Below are 21,928 nucleotides of genomic sequence, written 5' to 3'. Positions count from 1 at the left end.
TCCCTATCAAAACGTTCTTCAATTTCTTCCTCACTTCCTGATGTTGGAAATCTGATTAAAAAGATCATTGTAAGAAAAAGATTGATTGCAAAGAGGGAGATTGTTGAGAAGAAGGAAGATGGTTGATAAAGAATGTTTTCAATCCTTATTTTTCCATTGATGTCAAACCTACTAGTTGTTGGAATGAAAATTTCTTATGAGATCCAAGTACTATCACTTAGTTGATTGATGAAGTGGTTTTAATCAAAAAGATGTAACAAAAGCACCTAAGGGAAAGGTTGAGTTATGGTTTTGTAATGAAGTGCAAGGATCAGTTAAGACATTAGTAAAATGATGTATTAATAGTATATTTGAAGATATAGATGTTGGTCACACTCAGAAACTTTAGAAGTATGATTTGTAACAAGGTTGACTACAAAGCTTAACTAAGTTCATTAGTAAGTGTTGAGAAATCTAGTTAGATCCAAGCAAATTTTTAGTTAGTGTCGAGAAAATGCAAAATCTAGTGTTTGTCAAGTGATATAGAAGGTGTCGAGCAAAGTAATAGGTGTCAAGAATTAGAAAAACCTTAGTGGATGTCAAGTGAATCCACAGTATATGTTAAGCATCAGTAAAACATAGTTGATGCCAAGTAACATAGTACATGCCAAGCATGTGAATTTCAATGGTGTTGAGCTACTACATTATTGGAAAATTCAAATATTTTCCAAATCTAAACCGACAAAAATGCTGCCTTGAACTTTGTGAACTAGTTGGAAGATAAGGATGATGAGTTGGTGGCATAGAAGTTTAGATAAAACATTTTTGAGTGAATTCAAGATGATTCTTCAAGATGTTTCTAGAAGGAACAAGATATGGGTTAGATTCAATGAATCCTACCTAATCCATTCAAACCAAAATTAAAAGGAGGGAAGAATTAAGCAGGAAAAGAAATTCTAGACTTCTATTTAAGGAGTCATAGACCGAGAAGCTAGAGTTGCTAGTGTGCCAAATTGTGAAGTGGTTGAAGGGTGTCAAAGAGAAGGAAGAATAGAGCATAGAGACTCTGCATCGATAAGTGGTTAGAAATATAGTATTGCACTAGTATATCAAGCATGAAGACTCAAGGAGACAAAACTTGAAAAGGGAAGAAGCTATCAAAGCTATAGAGATTGAAAGCCAGGAAAATTGTGAAGAGCTGAAGAAGTGATCTAAAATCTACAAGATAAGTTGTAAACTATAATAAAGTCAAAAGCCTTTATTGTTACTCTCTAGCAATTGTATTAGTTAGGCTAAAAATCCTATGTACTTAGGTTGTTTTAACAACCATTGTAAATATTTTAATAGGGTGACATTCCAAGTGAATGTTCTAAAGTCCTTTAACCAAGCCCACTTCTAATATGGTGGTTAAATCCTTTAACCAGGTCACATTTAATAATGTGTTGTAGCCTTTAATAGGGCATCACTTCAGAAGAATGAGAATTGAGTAGCATGTTACTAATGGTTTTTCCAAAAATGGGTTTCCACATAAATCACTATGTTATGTGTTGATTCTTCATGTGTTATGTTTGCATGTCGATTTATAGTAACTTGCTAAATAGGAAAATTTTAAGCTTAGATGAATGAGTAGTTGAATGGGCTTACTACACTTGATGAAGAAGTTTTGATTGGACATTTGGACCTTGAATAACTGATTCACCTCCCATATCAGTTATTCTAAATCATTTCTAACACTTGATTGATTGTCTTTTATTTTCTTGCCCTTTTCTTTGACTGAGAGTTTAGCTTCAAATGCAAACCCAATATTCTTGGAAGCGCGAATATAGTTGTCAAAGTTGTCTAGTTCAAAAGCTGTCAATATTCCTACTAGGGCATCTAAGCCTATCTTGTTATTTGGATCATATATATTTTCTTGAATAGTAGACACCCTGATTGCATACATGGGAAGCATAGTTCTGAGTGCTTTTCTTACAACAATTTCCTCTTTGACTTCTCCTCCAGAAGCTCTGATTGCATTGACATTGGCCTTAATTCTTTCCCCATATTTTGCAACATTTTCATCCTCTCTCATTCTCATTTGATCAAATTATCCTCTAAGGCTTTCTACTTTGGATGTTCTTACATTGTCATCTCCTCCATAGATTTCATTCAATTTGTTCCACATATCAAAAGCAGTTTTATAGTTTTTAACCTCATCAAATTCAGCATAATTGAGACTAGATGCAATATTAGTCATCATGATGTTATAGTTCTTTTTCTCAGCAATATCCTTAACTGATAATGTTCCAATGAGAGTTTTGTATTCTTCATCAAGATGTCTATAGCTTGAATCACTGATGGTAGCTAGATGAAGCCTCATAAGTCCTTGCCATGCTGCAAAGTTGTCTCTGTTCAACTTTGAAATCTCTCTTTTGTAAGACATCCTAATCTTTAGCTTAGGTTATTTAAACCTTCTCTACAAGCACCAAAAGCTCTTATACTAATTATTGGAAATATATGAGGAGTAACTAAAAGGGGAGGGGTGAATCAATTACTACTAAAATAAATCCTAGATTCCTTAGATGTCAAATATAAAATTTAGACTAATAAAATTGATTATTGTTGGTACTCAATAAGCATACAAAAATTGATGTAACTCAATAAATTCAGAATGTCTTTAACTTAGCAAATCTTAAGATATTGTCAATTATTTACTTGCAAACATAACATGAAAACATATGACACTAGGATTTAATGTGGAAACCCAGTCTAGGAAAAACCACCAAATGTAACTAGTTATTATTTTTCACTCTTCTAAAGTGAGCCCTATTAGGAGCCAGCCCTATTAAAGGTTACAAAACACACTATTAGGTGTGACCCTATTAACGGATTTGATCACTCTATTAGGAGTGGCCTTGTAAGAGGTCTTGAAACAATTCAATGGAATTGCAACCTTGTTAGAGGATTTACAAATGGTTGTTAAACCAAATTTGCTAAGAAATTTTAGATCATTGCTACAATGGTTAGATCACTACTTCAAATTTTCTAAGAGATTATAGATCTCTATTCTAACTTATACTTGATCCTTCTTGATCAAATAAGACTTTTTTGTTCCACAAGGATACCTGCTTATCCTTCAAGTTTGCTTCCTCTCTTCTTATCTCTTCCAATTCATTCAACTTGCATACTTTGAAATCACACATTGAATTTTTACTTATACCTTCTAGATTGTTAAGTCAGCTCAAATACAAATTAGAATACCCAATATTCATTACCATAGTTGGCTAGAATCAATAAGTAAAATAATTAAGCTTTACATGCCAAAATAAGAAAATCCTTTGCTAGTCAACCCAGCTCGATAGAAACTAATTCTAGAGTGATTTCATTTTTTAACCAATAGGAGATTGGTTAACACTACAAACTAACAAAATTCCTTTGGTAACTAAGTGAACCTGGTTAATACTAGTTCTGTTCAATTTTCCCTTTGTTAATCGAGTGAGCTCGATTAACACTCTTTTCTGCATAAATTCCTTCGACACCCGAGTGAGCTGGGTAGATACTGCCTTCCATACAGAGTAGACTCAGGAATGCTTGATGGACAAGGAAAACTATCTTCACTGACCAAGTGAGCTCAAAATGCACTCACTATTAATTGATGACATTTGTGTACCATCAAAGATAACACACAATTAATAAATTGTATCCAACAATGGGATGATTTATTTGCAATGCCAATATATCATCTTCTATATTAAATTTCTATATCATCAAAGTGCTGAATACAAATCATTAAACTTGGTCTTTTGAAATGGTATGGGCTACTTAGAATTGTCAAACTTGAACTGTTGAACTGTACATTCAGATTGATGAACCAACACTTTGAATCACTAGTTTCATGTTCAAAACCTTTGGCCTTTGAAATGTGAGCTTTGATTTTGATTTGTGATGCATGGATTATTATGAACCAAAATATACCTAAATGTTCTTGGAGACATCTAAAAGAATCTACACAAATTTATATGGACCATTCAATCTAATTTATAGAGTCTTTGAATCTTAGTACTCTGATCCAAGCTAAGAGCCTTATGAACATTGAAACCACTAAACTTCCTAGGACAATAAACTTATTTAACATATGAACCTCCTTGATCAAATGGAACCATTTTGAACTAGGTTCAATGAGGTTCAAAATCCAAGAGGGACTAAGATGTAAAACTCAAACAAGGGTTGCAGGCTATGGTGGGGTAGAAGGAAGATGGTTGTGTGAATGGGTTATCGGGAAAGTTTTACAAAATAAGGGTGTCAGTTGCAAGTAGATTCTATTAATTTGATAAGGGTTAATCAGCTTTGAAAGCGGGATGATCAAAATTGGCATGTCCATCCTTATGATAGATGTCTCTATCTTAGAATAGAAAATTACCTCAAATGAAAAGTGACAATTTATTAAATGTATGGAAAATCAAAGAACATTCACCTATAATATTTTTGAAGGACAAAAATATAATTTAGTGGAAAAATGTTAAATATGAAGATCTTGAAATTAAAAAAGATTACTATCAAAGATCTATATTTATGTTTTAGTAATAAAAAATATATAGTCTAATTTTAAGAAAAATAATAGTCTTAAATGTATATGATCAAACAAAATAAACAAGAGTACTAGTTGTAGCTATATAGTTCTAGTATTACTGATTATGTTAAACAAAATGTTCAATATAACAAGAATGAAGTAACATAAATGGATTATTTACTCAATCCTATTATGACTTAATGTGAATGCATCTAATCATTACCTAGAAAATATTATGAATGAGATCTTTACCCAATTACCAAGAGATAATATAATCTGTAAGTATAGTTTTTTGCATACTTAGTTTGGTATGAAATTTTTTGATTGAATGCAAGAATAATTTCTTGTGTGAATTCAAGACATGAATGATTAATTTAATTTAGCACAAGTACTATGCAAGTGTGTATGTATGCATGTAATGTAGTTCACATAGTGAATTGATATATACATACATGCACATATGAATATAGTCATCATAATCAATTAACCTTGAATCTAACCAAAGCTATTATATATGAACAAGAAATACATGTTTAGAATGAAAAAAAGTAACACTTACATAGGTACCTCTTCTCCCCTTGAAGAAAATCTCAGAGAAAGGGCACAAAGATCACAAGGGAATGAGAACAAAATCCTAGATCTCCACTAATCTCCACCAATGTTAGAGCTCTCCACCCTCATTTGGAGCTCTCCACCCTCTTTCATGCACAACTCTCCACAATCAATCAAAAAAAATGGGGAATGATTAATGTTGTGTTTTCTTTTCTTCTTTTTTCATAATCCATAATCCACAATCCACAAGAGCTCTCTCCACACACACACACACACACACACACACACACACACACACACATGCATACATATATACATGCATGAAAAAAAAAAATTCAATTTCAAAGAGTTTATTAATGTTCAACAAAATTAATGTTTTACAAGAAAATGCACCTAAAGAGTTGTTAGCTTAGAAGAAAGAACATGGTGTTGAAACAATACACAAAGTTCTTAACATGAGAGGTCTACAAGTGAGGATGTTGACAATTCTTGAAAACTTGAATGCTGGAATGAAAGCTATCGATGATCAAACACCCATGCCAAAGTTACATAAACTATGAATTTGATTTTAGATAAGGTAGAGGTAGATATTCAGAAGTTTGATGATAAAAATTTAATGCATGGAAGCGAAGGAGAAGGAGTGGCTTTAGAAAGAGAAGGAGAAGGATCAACTTTAGAAAGAGACTACATGATAGAAGTGACAGCTAGACAACATATAGAATATTATGGGAGTCACTGGATAGAATCTAGGAAAGTGTTGTAGTAGGTGCTATGGCATTGGAAACACTAGTTAAATTAATCTAGTTGCTGAATAGATGGGTTGATTACTTCATTACTGTATGATCCAATGGTAATGTTAGTTATTATTTTGACATGCATGAAAACATTATTATTATTCATTATTATATATATGTACATACATGAAAACAACAATACATTTTGTAAGAGTTTACAATTGTTCAAAAAAATTAATGTTTTAAAGAAAATGTACCTGAAGAACTATTATCTCAGAAGCAAGAACATGGTGTTGAAACAGTACAGAAAGTGCTTGACATGACAGGTTTGCAACTGAGGGTGTTGTCCAATCTTGAAAACTTGAATGCTGAAATGAAAGCTATCGATGATCAAACACCTATGCCAGAGTTAATGTGAAGTTGATTTTAGATAAGGTAGAGGAAGATATTAAAAAGTTTGATAATCAAAATTTAAGGCATGAGAGTGAAGGATAAGGAGAGGCTTTAGAAAGAGAAGGAGAAGGAGTGGCTTTAGAAAGAGACTACATGATAGATTCAACAACTAGACAACATAGAGGATATTGTGAGAGCCAGTGGATAGAATCCAAGAAAGTATTGTAGTAAGTACTATTACATTGGAATCACTTGCAAGTGTCTTTGATAATTTACAATCCAAATATCAAATTCTTATAAGAGTTCTTCAAGTATTGGCACAATCTCCATGTGATGATCCTAGGTATGAAATGCTTATAAGAGTGTTTCAAGATTGGGAACCACTTCAATATCCTATGCATGGTTTAGAGGTAATGTCATTGTGGCAAAGGCTTCTACAAGGGAATGAGCCTCATGATTATGGTATTTATATAGAAGTAGAACTTGCTTCTTCAACTCCTTACACTCAACTCTTCACTGAAGTTATTCTTCAATTCCTTGCATATGCAATTTTATCACCTTGGAAAACTGTATTTGATCTTGCTAGTTTGGAATAGGTGATTGTTCATTTTATTGTACCTAATCTAATGACAGTTCTATAGCGATTTTTAATCGACCCAACTAATCAACAAATAGACCCCTTTAATTTAGTTATAGCTAGTGTCATTCAAAAAATATTCACTATGATATGTTTTTGTAAAATTTCTTGCAAAATCTGTCCATTTTTTTAGTCTGTATTATTTTTGTGGAGGATCTTGAGGTAAGTCACTTAGCATGGGTTGAGGGAGTTTTATTGTTTTATTATTAGATTCTAGAAAATGTATGTAGCTAGATCAATTTTTCTATTATGATAAGATGTAATAAGAACCTTAAAAATTATCTCTAAATATACATGTTTAGAAGGAAATACAAAGAGATACCTGTTTAGAAGGAAAAGAAATGAACATTTGCATAGCTCCTTCGAAGAAAATTGCAGAGCTAGGGCACGAAAATAAAATCATAGAGAAAGGGCACAACATGGCAATGAATTCATAGAGCAAGGGCATGGATATCATAAGGGCATGTCATGACAACAAAATGACAGAGTAAGGACATGACAATGAAATTGTAGAGCAAGGGCATGAAAAAAAATAAAGAGATCACAAGGGCACAAAAAACAAATTATAGAGAAAGGGCACAAAAATGAAATGAAGAGATACACAACAATGAAATGCAGAGATCACAGCAATGAAATGCACCAATGACAAGAGCACAGCAATGTTCAAGGCTTTCCACCCTCGTTCGAAGCTCTCAACCCACTTTCGTGCACAACTCTCCACAACAATCAAAATAAATTGAGAATAATTTATGTCATATTTTATTTTATTTTTATACTTATGTGAGCATTGTAATTATGATGTCAACATTTATATTGAGATGGTGTTGGGGACAATTGCAAAAAAAAAAAAAGACCACAAATTACACTGTCATCGCAAATTGTCATCACAATTTGACTCCAAATGTTGGATTGCAAGAATTCCTTGTGTTTATAGAGTTAAAAACATTTTGAAATTACTAATGGATAATTATGCATCCATGATGGGGAATGCATGAGTGTGGTTATGTTTCTTATACTTTGGATAAATCATGTTAAGATTTAAAAGTATTGAGATGGAACCAAGATACTAAAGTGATTATTTAAATTTATCTTATTTTAAAACTTGATCGAGTATTAAGAAATACAAATTATTTATATTGCTTACATTTGAGATTATTTTTATACCCTCAAGCAATAGCAATGGCATGAATTGTAGAGGAAGAAGCAAAAAATCAATTGGGTTTGTAAGGAAAAGAGGATTTTTTTTGCATTTTCATCCATGGCACCCCATATATTAGGTATTCCTTCATTCTCCTCATTTTTTATGTATTTTTCCATCATAGTTTGCAGTGTAGGAGCACCTAGGATAGGTCACTAAGAAGAAAATAAGGATCTAGGAGTTTGGATAAGACATAAGACCTAGTAGATAGAAATAAAGGGTCATGATACATGCATGTGAAACACCAAACACTAATGTAATGCATTAGATGAGAAAATTAGATGTAATGATGCATTTGTTGTCAATTAGGAGCAAAAGTGAAAAAAGTTGTTTTAGAGTGCCAAATAAGCATAGTGGGGTAGGTAGACATGGAAATGGTCTAAATATGGACTAAATACCATCCATGTATTTTTTTGGGTCATAAGGTATAGTCTTACCAAGTCTAAGATGCAAAAATGCAAAAATTGTTAATTTTGCAAAAATGCAACTTTTCTTGTCAAAGTTGCAAAGTTGGTTAATTGTTACTAGGAGGTTAAAAATGAGTGAAATTTTGTTGTGTTAGGTGTGAAATATGTATGTAATTACCTCCAATTCATTTTTTTATTGTTCATAATTTTGGGATTGTACGACATCATACAACAGAATAGCAAATTGATGACAATTGGAATGAAAATTGGAGTTTTGGATTGATATGTGATTGAATCAGTATTCTTGTTTTTCAATATCATTTATGTATTATTTTTATTATAATTTTATTTTGGTTTTAGGTTGTGAACTATCCATTGGTTTGCACAATAAATTTTTTCTTAAACTATCTTCTTGTTGGCTTGTACTTGGAAAACTTGGCAAAATGTTCTCTATCGGTATTCTCCATGGTTGAAACCTCATGAAACGTTGAGGATTTCTGGTATACATATTGTATAATATGTGTTAAGAAGGATGGATTAAGAAGTTTAGGGCCAACCCAATTTCTTGGAAGCCCTAGGTGAGACAATGATGTACTCAGCTAGAAAGTGGCCAAGAAAAGAAGTATTCTTGCAAGGGAAGAACTTTTGGGATTGAATGGGTGTTATGGAATGGTAGAGAATTTAATGGAGTCACTACATGTGCAAGGAAAAGTATCCAAGATCCCTAGGGAAGGAGAAATATTTTGTTTTCTGACTAGTTTGAAAGTCCACTAAACCATAACAAACACGTAAAAATAGGGATACGACATCGAGTAGAAGTTGCGAACCTAAGACCCCAAGAATCTTGAAGACCTTTGGAAAGTGTATTCCAATCTAGAGCTTGTTTCAAGACTCCTTGAGGAAATTTTTTCATAAATATCAATTTAGTCCATTAGGAGGGATAATTGAGGGCTACTAGGCCTAATAGAGGATTTACATGAGTTTGAGGGGATTGTATAGAAACAAAATGAATGGATTGTGGGAAATGGTTGTGAAGAAGTCTAGTACATCCTAGAAAGAGCCTCCAAACCTTACAAGATCAATTTAATCATTAGGGATGCCTAAAATGAAGTTCAAAGTTAATGAGAAAGCCTAAATAGATAGGATAGCCAAAGGGAAATGTTTTTCTTAATTGATTAAGGGTAACTTGTGTAAGTAGAGGATTTCTAGGAGTGTTGATCTACTATCTAGATTACCTTAGACTAGCCCTATCAGATTGGTATCATAGCCCAAAAATATGATTTTGAGAAGTAGTAGTGCATTTCTAACAGTGAAGAAGAACCCTTCATATAAGAATCCACCATGGTGACAAATACAAGGTTTGCTAAGAAGGTTAGAGAGTAGGATGAGGAGAATGTAGATTTGAAGGCTAAGATAATAGCCTTGGAGACAACCCTTGAGAGAGCAGCTCTCAAGATTAAAGTAGTGACCAATAAGGTCAATTGGTAGGAGGAATATAACAAGAAAAAGCAACAAGTGTCTAATGAAGAGGAGGCACCCACACCTGATCTTGAAATAGTAGAGGAACCTTTTCTTAGGGACATCAAGGAAATTAATTAGAAAGCATTGGAAGAGTGCCACTTTTTTTGTGGGAAGTTGGATACAAACCATGTCTTGGAATTATTGGAAGGCGTGGAGAACTAATTTGAAAGTGAGAATGAGATAGAAGCTCAAAAGGTGAAAGTGGAAAAGGAAACAATGAGAGGAGAAACTCTCACATGGTGGAAGTTTATTCAAGATGAAAGAGTGAAAGAGGAGAAGAAACCCTATGAAAATTGGAAGAGTATGGTGAGTCAAATAAAAAAAACCCACCTTTTAGAAGAATTTGAAGTGTAGATGCATGACAAAATATAGAATCTCGGGCAAAGGGATAATGATGTGGCAAGTTATACTGAAGAGTTCCAAAAATTATGCCTAAGATGCAAGGTGCAAGAAGTTGAAATCATCAAGATAGAAAATTTTGTTAATAACTTAAGGTGGAATATTCAAGAGGAGATATAATTGAGGACTCCTAACATAGTACAAAAGTCCTATCAATTAGCACTTAAGGTAAAGGAAAAGTTGAAGAAGAAGCAAGACTTCAGCCATAGAAGAAAGGGTAAAGGTAGAGAGAAAAGTAGTTAGAGAGGGAACTTTTGTGGTGAAAGAGGAAACACAACTAGACCCCAAGGGGATAGTAATCCAAGTGATCAAAGTGGTTCAAGAAACCCAAGAGAAGGATTTAACATAAGGGATAGAGGCAATAATAACTTTAGAGGTAGGGGTAATAGTCAAGGAAAATGACCTTCATACTTTTCCACCACGAAATGTTATAACTACAAGCAACTAGGACATCCCTCTTACAGGTTTCCAAATAATGCTTCTACATCAAGTGAAAGGAAGGTTGCTTATGCTCAAGAGGATGGTGGAAACAAGAAGGAAATATATCTCCCACTTGATTCAAAGAAGGAGAGAATTTGATGTTTAGGAGGACACTCATTAGGGAGCCCATGAAGGAGTAACCAAGTCAAGGGAGAACCCTATTTAGGGTAAAACAAAAGGTAAAAAACAAGGTAAGTAAGTTTATCATTGACTCTGGTTCTACTGATAACATAGTGTTAGAAATAGTAGATAAATTGAAACTTAAAATGCTTCCTCATAATAGAACTACTAAATTTGAGTATTTCTATCTAAAAATAAATTTTGTCCAAACATATGATCTAGATAAATTCATTCTATCTAAGTGATATATGGTCTCACACTTTTCCAATTTGAAATATCTATTAAAGGCATGTTTTGTACTAGTTTGTATCTAATTACTGAAGAAATACAATTTAGAAAAGTGGTGTTTCAATAACTCTTACTATTTTTTATGGTGTTTTTAATAACATATAAACACCATTTTATAGAGCCCAGAGTCAATAATATTCTTATATAGAGTTTATAGTGTTTTAATTAGATATAGTATATTGTAAATACAAAAATCCTACAAGCAAGTATTTTACACTCGGAAAGATGTCAATTTTGAGAAAGAAAAAAAATATTAAATCATATCAAAAAAAATTTAAAAATTATATGCCGTTCTAGAGGAGAGATTTCTCTTTTATAATGTACAATTTTTCTCCAGTTAGAATAGATTTTTTTTGAAAAATGTGGTGGGAGATAAAAAGTGTCGATTTCAGGTGAGTTTAAATTTGAATCATTACAAAAGAGAAAATATAGGTATAAAGCTGATTTTTATTTTGTATTGTTCTAGATATATATGTTATCTATAACATAGTATGAGATCAAAGGGAAATGAGTTTATTTCCATCTAGTTTTGTGGTGGGAACTAGACCCCTAATTTTTAGTGGTTTTTTAGTAGCTAAAAAAAATCTATAAAAACTAGGAAAATATATCAATTATTATTCCAAATAATTAATAAAAATTATAATCTTAAAATTCATCCATTTCTACATTTTTCATTAGTTTACTTCATTTTGAAATTCAAGATAATAATACCAATTTTATGTCATTGAAGGTGAATAGTTATATTTTTGTTAGCCTTTTTCTTTACAAAAGGGTGACACAGGTTTGTGCTTTACCCATGAGTGGCTAGTGATGCCCTTTGGTTTGTCAAATTCCTCCTCCACATTCATGAGGCTCATTAAATGAAGTTTTTGTTGATTACTTGCGTAAGTTTTTTGTAATTTACCTTGATGATATCTTGATTTTTAGAAGTAACAAGGAAGAACATTTAAGGTATTAAGTCTGGTATTGAAAAGGTTATCTGATGCTCAACTCACCATAAACTTGGAAAAGTGTAATTTTATGAAGGAGGAGTTGGTCTACTTGGAATTTTTCATCTCACAGGGACAACTCAAGATGGATCCTAGCATGGTGGAGGCTATACTTAGTTGGCCAACACCCAAGTCCACATCAGAGGTAAGAAGCTTCCATGACATAGCAAAATTCTATAGGAATTTTATTAATCATTTTAGCCATATTTGTGCACCATTCCTAGAGATCACAAAAGGTGGGATTAGAACCAAGTTTAAATGGATTGATGAAGCCACTAGGAACTGTGAAGTGTTGAAATAGTAGACTACCACTCAACCTATTTTGGTCCTACCTATCTTTCAAAAGTTATTCATTGTTGAGTGTGATGCCAATAACCTTGTCATTGGAGTAGTACTTATCGAGGAGGGTAAGCCACTTGCATTTCATAGTGAAAATTTGAATGAAGCCAATAGGAAGTATTCCTTGGTCCAAGCCTTGAGGATATGGAGGCATTATTTACCTAAAGAATTTTCTATATATTCTCATAATCAATTCTTAATCTTCCTCAATTCCCAAGACAAGTTGAGTCACAAGCGCATGAAATGGATGGATTATAGTCAACCATACACTTGTTAGAAACAATAGTCCACCAAAATAATTGAGAGGATGGGGGGGGGGGTTGAATTAGTGATCCAATTAAAACATTTATCAACCTTAATTAATCTTAACCATTCAATCAAAGTAAATAGAAACCATAACAAGATGCACATACATAATTACACCATATTTGTTAACTAGGGAAACCCTTGGTTAGAGGAAAAACCCCAGTGGGAATGATGCCCACAAAGATATACTAATATATATATATGTATGTATGTATATATATATATATATATATATATATATATATATATATATATATATATATATATATATATATATATATATGTATGTATATATATATATATATATATATATATGTATGTATATATATATATATATATATATATATGTATGTATATATATATATGTATGTATATATATATATATGTATATATATGTATGTATATATATATATATGTATATATGTATATATATGTATGTATATATATATATATATGTATGTATATATATATGTATGTATGTATGTATATATATATATATATGTATGTATGTACATATGTATATATATATATATATGTATGTATATATATATATATATATATATATATGTATGTATATATATATATATGTATGTATATATATATGTATGTATATATATATATATATATGTATGTATATATGTATGTATGTATGTATAGATGTATGTATATATGTATGTATATATGTATATGTATATATATATGTATATATATATATATATATTCCTATTCCTTGTCAAAGGATGGGCCCTGTTAGGAATTTATAAGCACATTCAATACATCAGAGTCCCTATTAGGAGACTTTGAATCGCTATTAGGATATTCCAACCATATTAGGAGTTGTGCCAACCTTGTTAGGAGTTATATAAGATAGAAGGACCCACTGTCCAAACAACTTATGGGGAAATACCATTGAACTCACTATCCAACTTATCTCTCAACTATTCCTTCTAGAATAATTGTTCATACTATTATTTATCCTCTTTCCTCTATCTTTTCAACTAGACCAATCACTGTCACCCCCTATAGACTAGGTCATGAACCTCAGATCCAAATATCAAAATTTGGATCAACAAACAAAACCTCAGTATTGAAGTTCTTTCTAACTTCACTCAGCTCTACTTAACTTTGCATTCCTCTCTTTGTGCTTCTTGAAATCATTCATACCATCATATCCAAGAAAAGGAAAATTTTCTTCCTTTATACCAAATCCATAAAATAATTTCCTAAGCTAGCTATTACACCTTCTCAATTAATTATAATAGGAGCTCATTAAGAACATGTTACACTTTAGCGATAGCAATAATCAATCACTTTGTAACTTGAATTACTTTTTGTACATGTAATAATATGATGAGTGATCTTAGCCATGTCATCACCAACATGTCTTCTACACATCTTTAGCCTTGCTTCTCAGAATAACAACTTTGTTAAGAGATATAACAAGTTTATGAGAACATGCTTCTATAAACTCTATCTTAAAATAGTATTCACCAAACACTACATAACTTCTTTCAAACTTAATGTTTTATGGTTTTGAGGTTAGATAGATATACTAGACACTTAGTAGTATCTCCATTTAACCTCACTAGTGAAAGTACTCAATGATCTATCTATACCAACTTGATCTTTTCGTTGTTCTTTATTCAAATACCACAAAAAACTACTATGTTGACATCAATGAGAAAGACAGTCATGAATTTAACATATCATCATGATAATAATTTAATCATTTTTCTACAATACTCCCCCATAGAAGTATCATAAACATTCAAGTTTCCAACAACACCTTCACCATAAAACATAAAAAAATGCATTGCAAATAGGGTTATAGATGCCCTTAGCTATAGGTTGTTGATTACATACAAGAAGTATAGATTAGGAGTGTGGGTATTGAAAACTTTAAGGAGATGCACCCTAATCATCCAAACTATGTATAACATTATAAGGTGTGTACTAATTATGCTAACCATTTTCATCATGAATACTCTGAATTTACCTTGCAAGAAGGCTTCTTGTTCAAAGGCAATCAGATATGTGGTCCAAGGGTCTCTATTAGAGAAAAAATCATAAAAGAGAAGCATAATGGTGCTTTAAGTGGGCACTTTGGAGTCCATAAAAAATTATATTTGATCCATAGGTTCTATTACTAGCCTACATTGACTAGGGATGTGAAGAAATATGTGGAGTGTTGCATTGTTTGTCAAAAATCCAAGGGAGTTGGCACCAATGTAGGGTTACACCAACCATTGGCCATTTCTCAAAGACCTTTGGAATGTTTAAGCATGGATTTTGTGGTGGGGATCCCTAAAACAAAGCAATGTTATGACATTATTTATGCCATTGTGGATAGATTCAGCAAGATGGCTCATTTTGTGCCATGTAAAACTATTAATGATGCATGTGTTATTGCTAATTTTTTCATTAGATTAGTCGTATGAATACATGGTTTTCCTCTTAGAATTGTGTCTAATAGGGATATTAAGTTTATGAGTCATTTTTAGAAGACTCTATGGCATAAATTTAGCACCAACCTTTCATTTGGGTTTGCATACCAAGTTCAAATAGATGGGTTGATAGAGGTGGTTAATAGGAGCTTGGTGAACCTTTTAAGGTACTTGACCAAAGAATATGGTCAAAGTTGGGACCACATCCTTGCACAACTAGAGTATGTCTGCAATGATACTACTAATAGATCTACTAGGAAAAGTCTCTTTAAAGTGGTCTATGGAGTGCATCCTAGAGGCATTTTGGAGCTAAGGGACATGAAAGTAGGCCCATAGGTCATTGAAGTGGTGGTGTAGTGGTGGAATACTTTTCTCTTTCCATGAATGAGGTTCATGACATGGTCAAAAAAAGCTTGGAAAAAATACAACAAACATAAATAAGAGGATAGATGGCAAGAAGAGAGATGTGCAATTTTTAATCGGGGACTATGTCATGGTCTATCTCAATAAGCATAGACTGTCTAAAGGAGAATCACATAAACTACAGATGAGAAAGGTCGGGCCTTGCAAAATTCTAACCAAGTATGGGGCCAATGCCTACCAAGTTGATCTACCAGCAATATGGGTATCTCTACTACTTTTAATGTTGTAGATCTAGTAACATATAAGGGTCCCACTCCATCTTCCACTACAATAGAGGATGCAGACTTGGAAGACATTGTGGCATCCCTTCCCAAACCATCTACAAGAAAGTTGCAAGTTGAAAAAATATTGAGTTCTAAAGTGCACAAGGTGACTAGGAATAAAACCTAGATGAAGCATCTTGTAAAGTGGCAAGGAAAACTAGATAGTGAAGCCACTTGGGTTGCAAAAGGAGATTTCAAAAAGAAGGGCATTGATCTTTCTCTAATTCCCTCTTAAAGTCCTAGAAGGACTTTCAGCTCATTGGGAAAGTATGGTGCCTGAGCACCTAGGATAGGTCACTAAGAAGCAAGCAAGGGTCTAGGAGTCTAGATAAGACATAAGAACTAGTAGATAGAAATAAATAGTCACAAGTCATGCATTTGAAGCACCAAACACTAATGTAATGCATGAGATGAGAAAATTAGATGTAATGATGCATTTGTTGTCAATTAGGAGCAAAAGTGCAAAAAGTTGTTTAGAGGGCTAAATAAGCATAGTGAGGTAGGTAGACATGGAAATGGTCTAAATATGTCCTAAATACTCTGAATGTATTTTTTTTGGTCATAACATATAGTCTTACCAAGTCTAAGATGCAACAATGCAAAAATTGTCAATTTTGCAAAAATTACATATTCACAACTTTGCAAAAAGTGCAACTTTTCTTGTTAAAGCTACAAAGACGTTTAATAGTTACTAGGATGTTACCAATGAGTGAAATTTGGTTGAGCTAGTTGTGAAATGATTATGCAAGGTCCTCCAAGTCATTTTTGTACAATTCATAATTGTGGGATTGTATGACATCATACAGCAGAACAACAAATTGATGGTAGTTGGAATGAAAGCTGGAGTTTTGGATTGATATGTGATTGAATCAATGATCCTTTTTTAAAATATAGTTTTACTAGTTTTTTTTTTTTTTTTGAGGTTCTTAAAAATCCATTGGTGTGTACAATAAATGTTTTGTTAAACTATTTTCTTGCTAGCTTGTATTGGGTAGACTTAGTAAAATGGTGTCTACTAGCATTCCCCATGGTTGAAACCTCATTAAACCTTGAGGAATGCTAGTATACATATTTTATTTTATGTATTAATAAGGATAGAGTTAGGAGTGTAGGGCCAAGCCAATTTCTTGGAATCCCTAGACAAGACAATGATGTACTCAGCTAGAAATTGAGCCAAGAAAAGAAGTATTCTTGCAAGGGAAGAACTTTTGGGATTGAATGGGTGTTATGGAATGGTAGAGAATTTAATGGAATCACTACATGTGCAAGGAAAAGTATCCAAGATCCCTAGGGAAAGAGCAAGAGATTTTTTTTTATGACTAGTCTAAAAGGACACTAAGCCCTAGCAAACCCTTAAAAATAGGAATAGGGCATCTAGTAGAAGTTGGTAACTTGAGACCTGAAGAATCTTGAAGACCTTTTGAAAGTGTCTTCCAATTTGGAGATTTTTTTGGAGACTCCTTGAGGAATTTTTTTCATAAATCTCAATTTAGTCCATTAGGAGGGCTAATTGAGGACTACTAGGCCTAATAGAGGATTTATTTGAGTTTGAGGGGATCGTAGAGAAACCAAATGAATGGATTGTGGGAATTCATTGTGAAGAATTTTAGTACACCCTAGAAAGCTCCTCCAACCCTTAAAAGATAAATTTAATCATTAGGGAGGCCTAAAATGAAGTTTAGAGTTAATGAGCAAGCCTAAATAAATAGGATAGCCAAAGGTAAAAGTTGTTTTAATTGATTAAGGGTAACTTGTGTAAGTAGGGGGTTTCTAGGAGTGTTGATCTACTATGTACTTTACCCTGGACTAGCCCTATCATTTTTTAAAGTGTTTTTTTAATTTGTTAGATTTGTAAAAAAAAAAATCAAAATTTAAAAAGAAATTAAAAACTTTTTAATATCAAAAGCATTAATAAATCCAAGAAAATGAAGGAGAGGCAAAAGACCACCTCTGCCAAAATCAAACCCTCCACTCATAGTAACACAACCACAAAACACTCCACCCATTATGACACAAACATGAAACCCTCCCACCATAGTGATGCAACTACAAAACTATCCACTCAATGTTCCCATTTAATAACCACCTCCAGCTATAAACCTTCACACATACCATTACATGAATTTAAATACTACACAACATGACCTCAAAAATTGCCTTATAGAAAATAGTGCTCACATTACCCAAATGGTCGATAGGTTGTAGTCATCTACACTTTCTCACCACTTAGCCCTAGAAAATACACTTGAAAAAATGGCCCAAAATGGGAATGAGGTGTCTAGGGAGGTTACACAATGGGGTTCATGGAGGGATAGGTGTTGTGCATTTTATATCAATGGGTTATCATTTAAGAAAGTGAAACATAGGGACATAAAGAAAAGTACTATATATTCTCTTTTCACTGATCTTATATCTAGAAGCTCCCTATTACACACAACCAAAACTTTTCCTATTGATCGGTGTACTCATACTAGGATGAGATGACGATTTTGAGATAGGTGGTATATGGTATTTTACCTACCACCATGTAATAATTTTGAGGTGCCTCTATAATTTTTGAGAAAGCTATACTATGAGTTCATCCTTTCTGAGAAACAAAATTACTTTGGTATCTATGAGTTCTAGGGCAGAGGGAGAGGCTCTGCATAGGGAGGTACCACAACATGACAAGAGATGTACTGCATGAAAAAGCATGCCTCAAAGGGGTCTATCAACTTATAGACTCTTCATGCAGCTACATCATTTATAGATGTTATCATTGAGCATGGCTCACAATTCACTAGTTTTCCTTCACCTATGGCACCTCGACCATCATTAGATGTATATTTAAGTTCATCACTACCTTTGATAGCTCCATCACCATCACCTATGGCACCTTGGCCATCATTAGATGTACCTTTAGGGACATCAAAGCCTATGGCAGCTCCATCAACATCACCTACACCACTATTTTCATCCCCACTTGTGTCACCTGCACCACTAGTGTCATCCTTGTGTGTGTCACCTACATCATCATCATGTACATCATTATAGTCTTTGGGGCCCAATCAACATTTTTGGTTTATTTTTCACCATATGTATGATTGGAAGGATATTGAAGTGTCTAAGGATGGAGTTTCATCACATCCATCTGTACATTAGAGGCATACATGTTATTTATACAGAGGTGGGGATTTCACATGCACAAATTATTTGATGATGATGGTCTTTGGTGGATAGGAGACATAGTTTTATTTGTTTGTGTTTTGAAATGATATTATTTACTCACCTAAGCATAGTAAAAGTAATTTTTTTATTTTATTTTATAGAGCATGTGAACAATATGCAATGCAAGGTGTAGCAAGTGATATGAGAATGCCACATAGTACTCATTCTAGTAGAGGTGTGAGACTAGGAGAAAGAACACCCAAGGTAAAAAAAATTATAATATTCTTGCAAGTACAATAATACATTGGCTATGAAATATTGTTTCTTAATTGGTATGACACTAATAACGCAAAGTTCCCTAAACATTGTTTCTTAATTTTTTTACAACAAACACAATCTCTAAGAATATGTACAAGGAAGCCAATAGAATATCCATGTCCAAATTAAGTTGACAAGGAAATCTCATCTAATTAAATCATGTGAAGTTTCTAGCATGTTGAAACCTTTCCATCTCTTGCACTCATCATTCCTCTTCCATTTCTCATAACTATCATCCCACTTACATCCAACCCACTTATAGATCCTCCTCCATTTCCTATCATTATTTAAACACCTCTTATAAATCATCATCCATCTCCTACCATCATTTAAACCTTCCCACTCATCAAATCCATCCAATTCCCATCCACATCTATTGATCCTAGCATTACCAAAATCCCACTTAATGAAACTCATGAGTTTTGATATGATATTATTTAATCACCTAAATATCATAAAAGTAAATATCTTTTATTTTATAGAGCACTCTATATTGATATGTGAGCAATGTGCAATGTAGGGTATAGAAAGTAGTATGAGAACACCACATAGTACTCATTCTTCTAGAGGTGCAAAGCTAGGAAAAAGAACACTCGAGCTAAGGTTTTTTAACTATTCTTAAAAGTATAAAAATACATTGGCTTTGAAATATTGTTTCTTAATTGGTATGAAACTAACAACATAGAGTTCTCTAAATGTTTTTTATTAATTTTTCACAATGAACACCCAATTTGTAAGAACTCTTACAAGGGAGCCAACAAAATATCTATGTCCGAGTTAAGTTGATGAGGTCATCTCATCTGATTACATCATGTTAAGTTTCTAGCACAATGAAACATTTCCATCTCCCACACTCATCATTACTCTTCTATGTCTCATAACTATCATCAATCTTTCATCCAACCTACTTATAAATCCTCCTCCATTTCCTACCATGATTTAAACCCCTCTTATAAATCTTCTTCCATTTCCTACCATCATTGAAACCCTCCCAAATTTATCAAATCCAACCAATTCCCATCCAAATATTTTGCTCCTAGAATACCCAAACTCCATCTAATGAATCTCATGAGTTCATCCTCCATATACCCTCCACATCAAAAAACCTCAATATCACATAGGTTGTCTTGTAGGAGTGTTTAGATCATGAATCTCCACTTGTATTTCTTGACAAAGTACCAAAAGTTCATTTGCATCTCTCTTTTTCTTCCTAATCTCTTTGTTTTCAATTCAGGCCTTGTAGTCTTTTTGAGCCCCAAATTTTCCTATCTTTCAAATATCCTTCCAATCTTGTCCTTCAATTCCTTCTTGTGTATTCTTTCCCTCCTATGATATTCTTCTTGTTATTTTTCCTTCTTTCCATTTACAACATTATCTCATATGTATAATAGTACTCTTTACTATTTTATAGGGCTTGTCAGGGGCTGAAACTTCTCGAGTTGATGATGCCACACTTTCTACCATTAGCTTTGACCTTCGCATCTATTTGGTATCATAGCTTGCACACCTATCAAGTTTATGATTTGAGTTGAACTCTTGATGTGTCTTATTGATTCCTCTTATGTTATATTTTTTTATTCTTTAGGGTAATCCACATAGCTCAAGGTCAAGAGAAAATGGAAGGAAATTAGCAAGAGCACCCAAACAAAAGAAGGTATTAAATACAAGTCAAGTTTATATTTTGAAATTTATTATGAATAAATGAATATACATGTACTCAATATTGATGAATACATGTTGACTCATTTTTTTCAATATATGTAGAAACAAATAAGTTTTATACAATTGATGAATGCACTTGAGACTATCAATGTTGAGGCAATGGAAGAGGTAAAATTTCATGCTTTCCTTCTCCTAAATTTTAGGTTATAGTATTCATTTGTTTTATATGCATATTAAATAGTTGCATTTACAAATGAGTTCATGTTTTGTTTTTTCAGTTTTATAGTAAGTATCAACAATTTGGCTTAATTTGAACTAAGAAACATTGAAATTGTTGGTATTAGGTGAGAAAGGGATACCAAATCCAAACAAAGTTGAATCATTAAAAACTAGGACAAGTTGTTCTAGGCCTAGAAAATGTAATCTCATAGCATGCAAAAGTTCTTCAATACCTTGCACAGGCTCAAAAAAATACCCAATCAAATATCACAGCCTGATGGTACTTAGATACCCTTAGGAATGTTTCTATTCAATGTGTTTGATATCATCAAAGGGACATTGTGGCTAAAATAAGGTTCATCCTAGCCTAAAATTGACCAACTAGAGCTAATGGAGTAGTTGATTTCAACCTAGGACCAATGGTTTGAAATATGTACAACCTTGCTCATTTGAACTGAGCAACATTGCAACTTTTGGCATTAGGTGAGAAAGGATGCCAAATCCAAACAAAGTTGAATCTCTAAAAACTGAGATAGGTTGATTTAGGCCTAGAAAATTTCA

This window comes from Cupressus sempervirens, chromosome 3, assembly GCF_028749045.1.
Source record: "Cupressus sempervirens isolate cs-2001-9-10 chromosome 3, ASM2874904v1, whole genome shotgun sequence".
NCBI classification, from domain to species: Eukaryota; Viridiplantae; Streptophyta; class Pinopsida; order Cupressales; family Cupressaceae; genus Cupressus; species Cupressus sempervirens.
Note: the sequence above shows the minus strand (reverse complement) of the source record.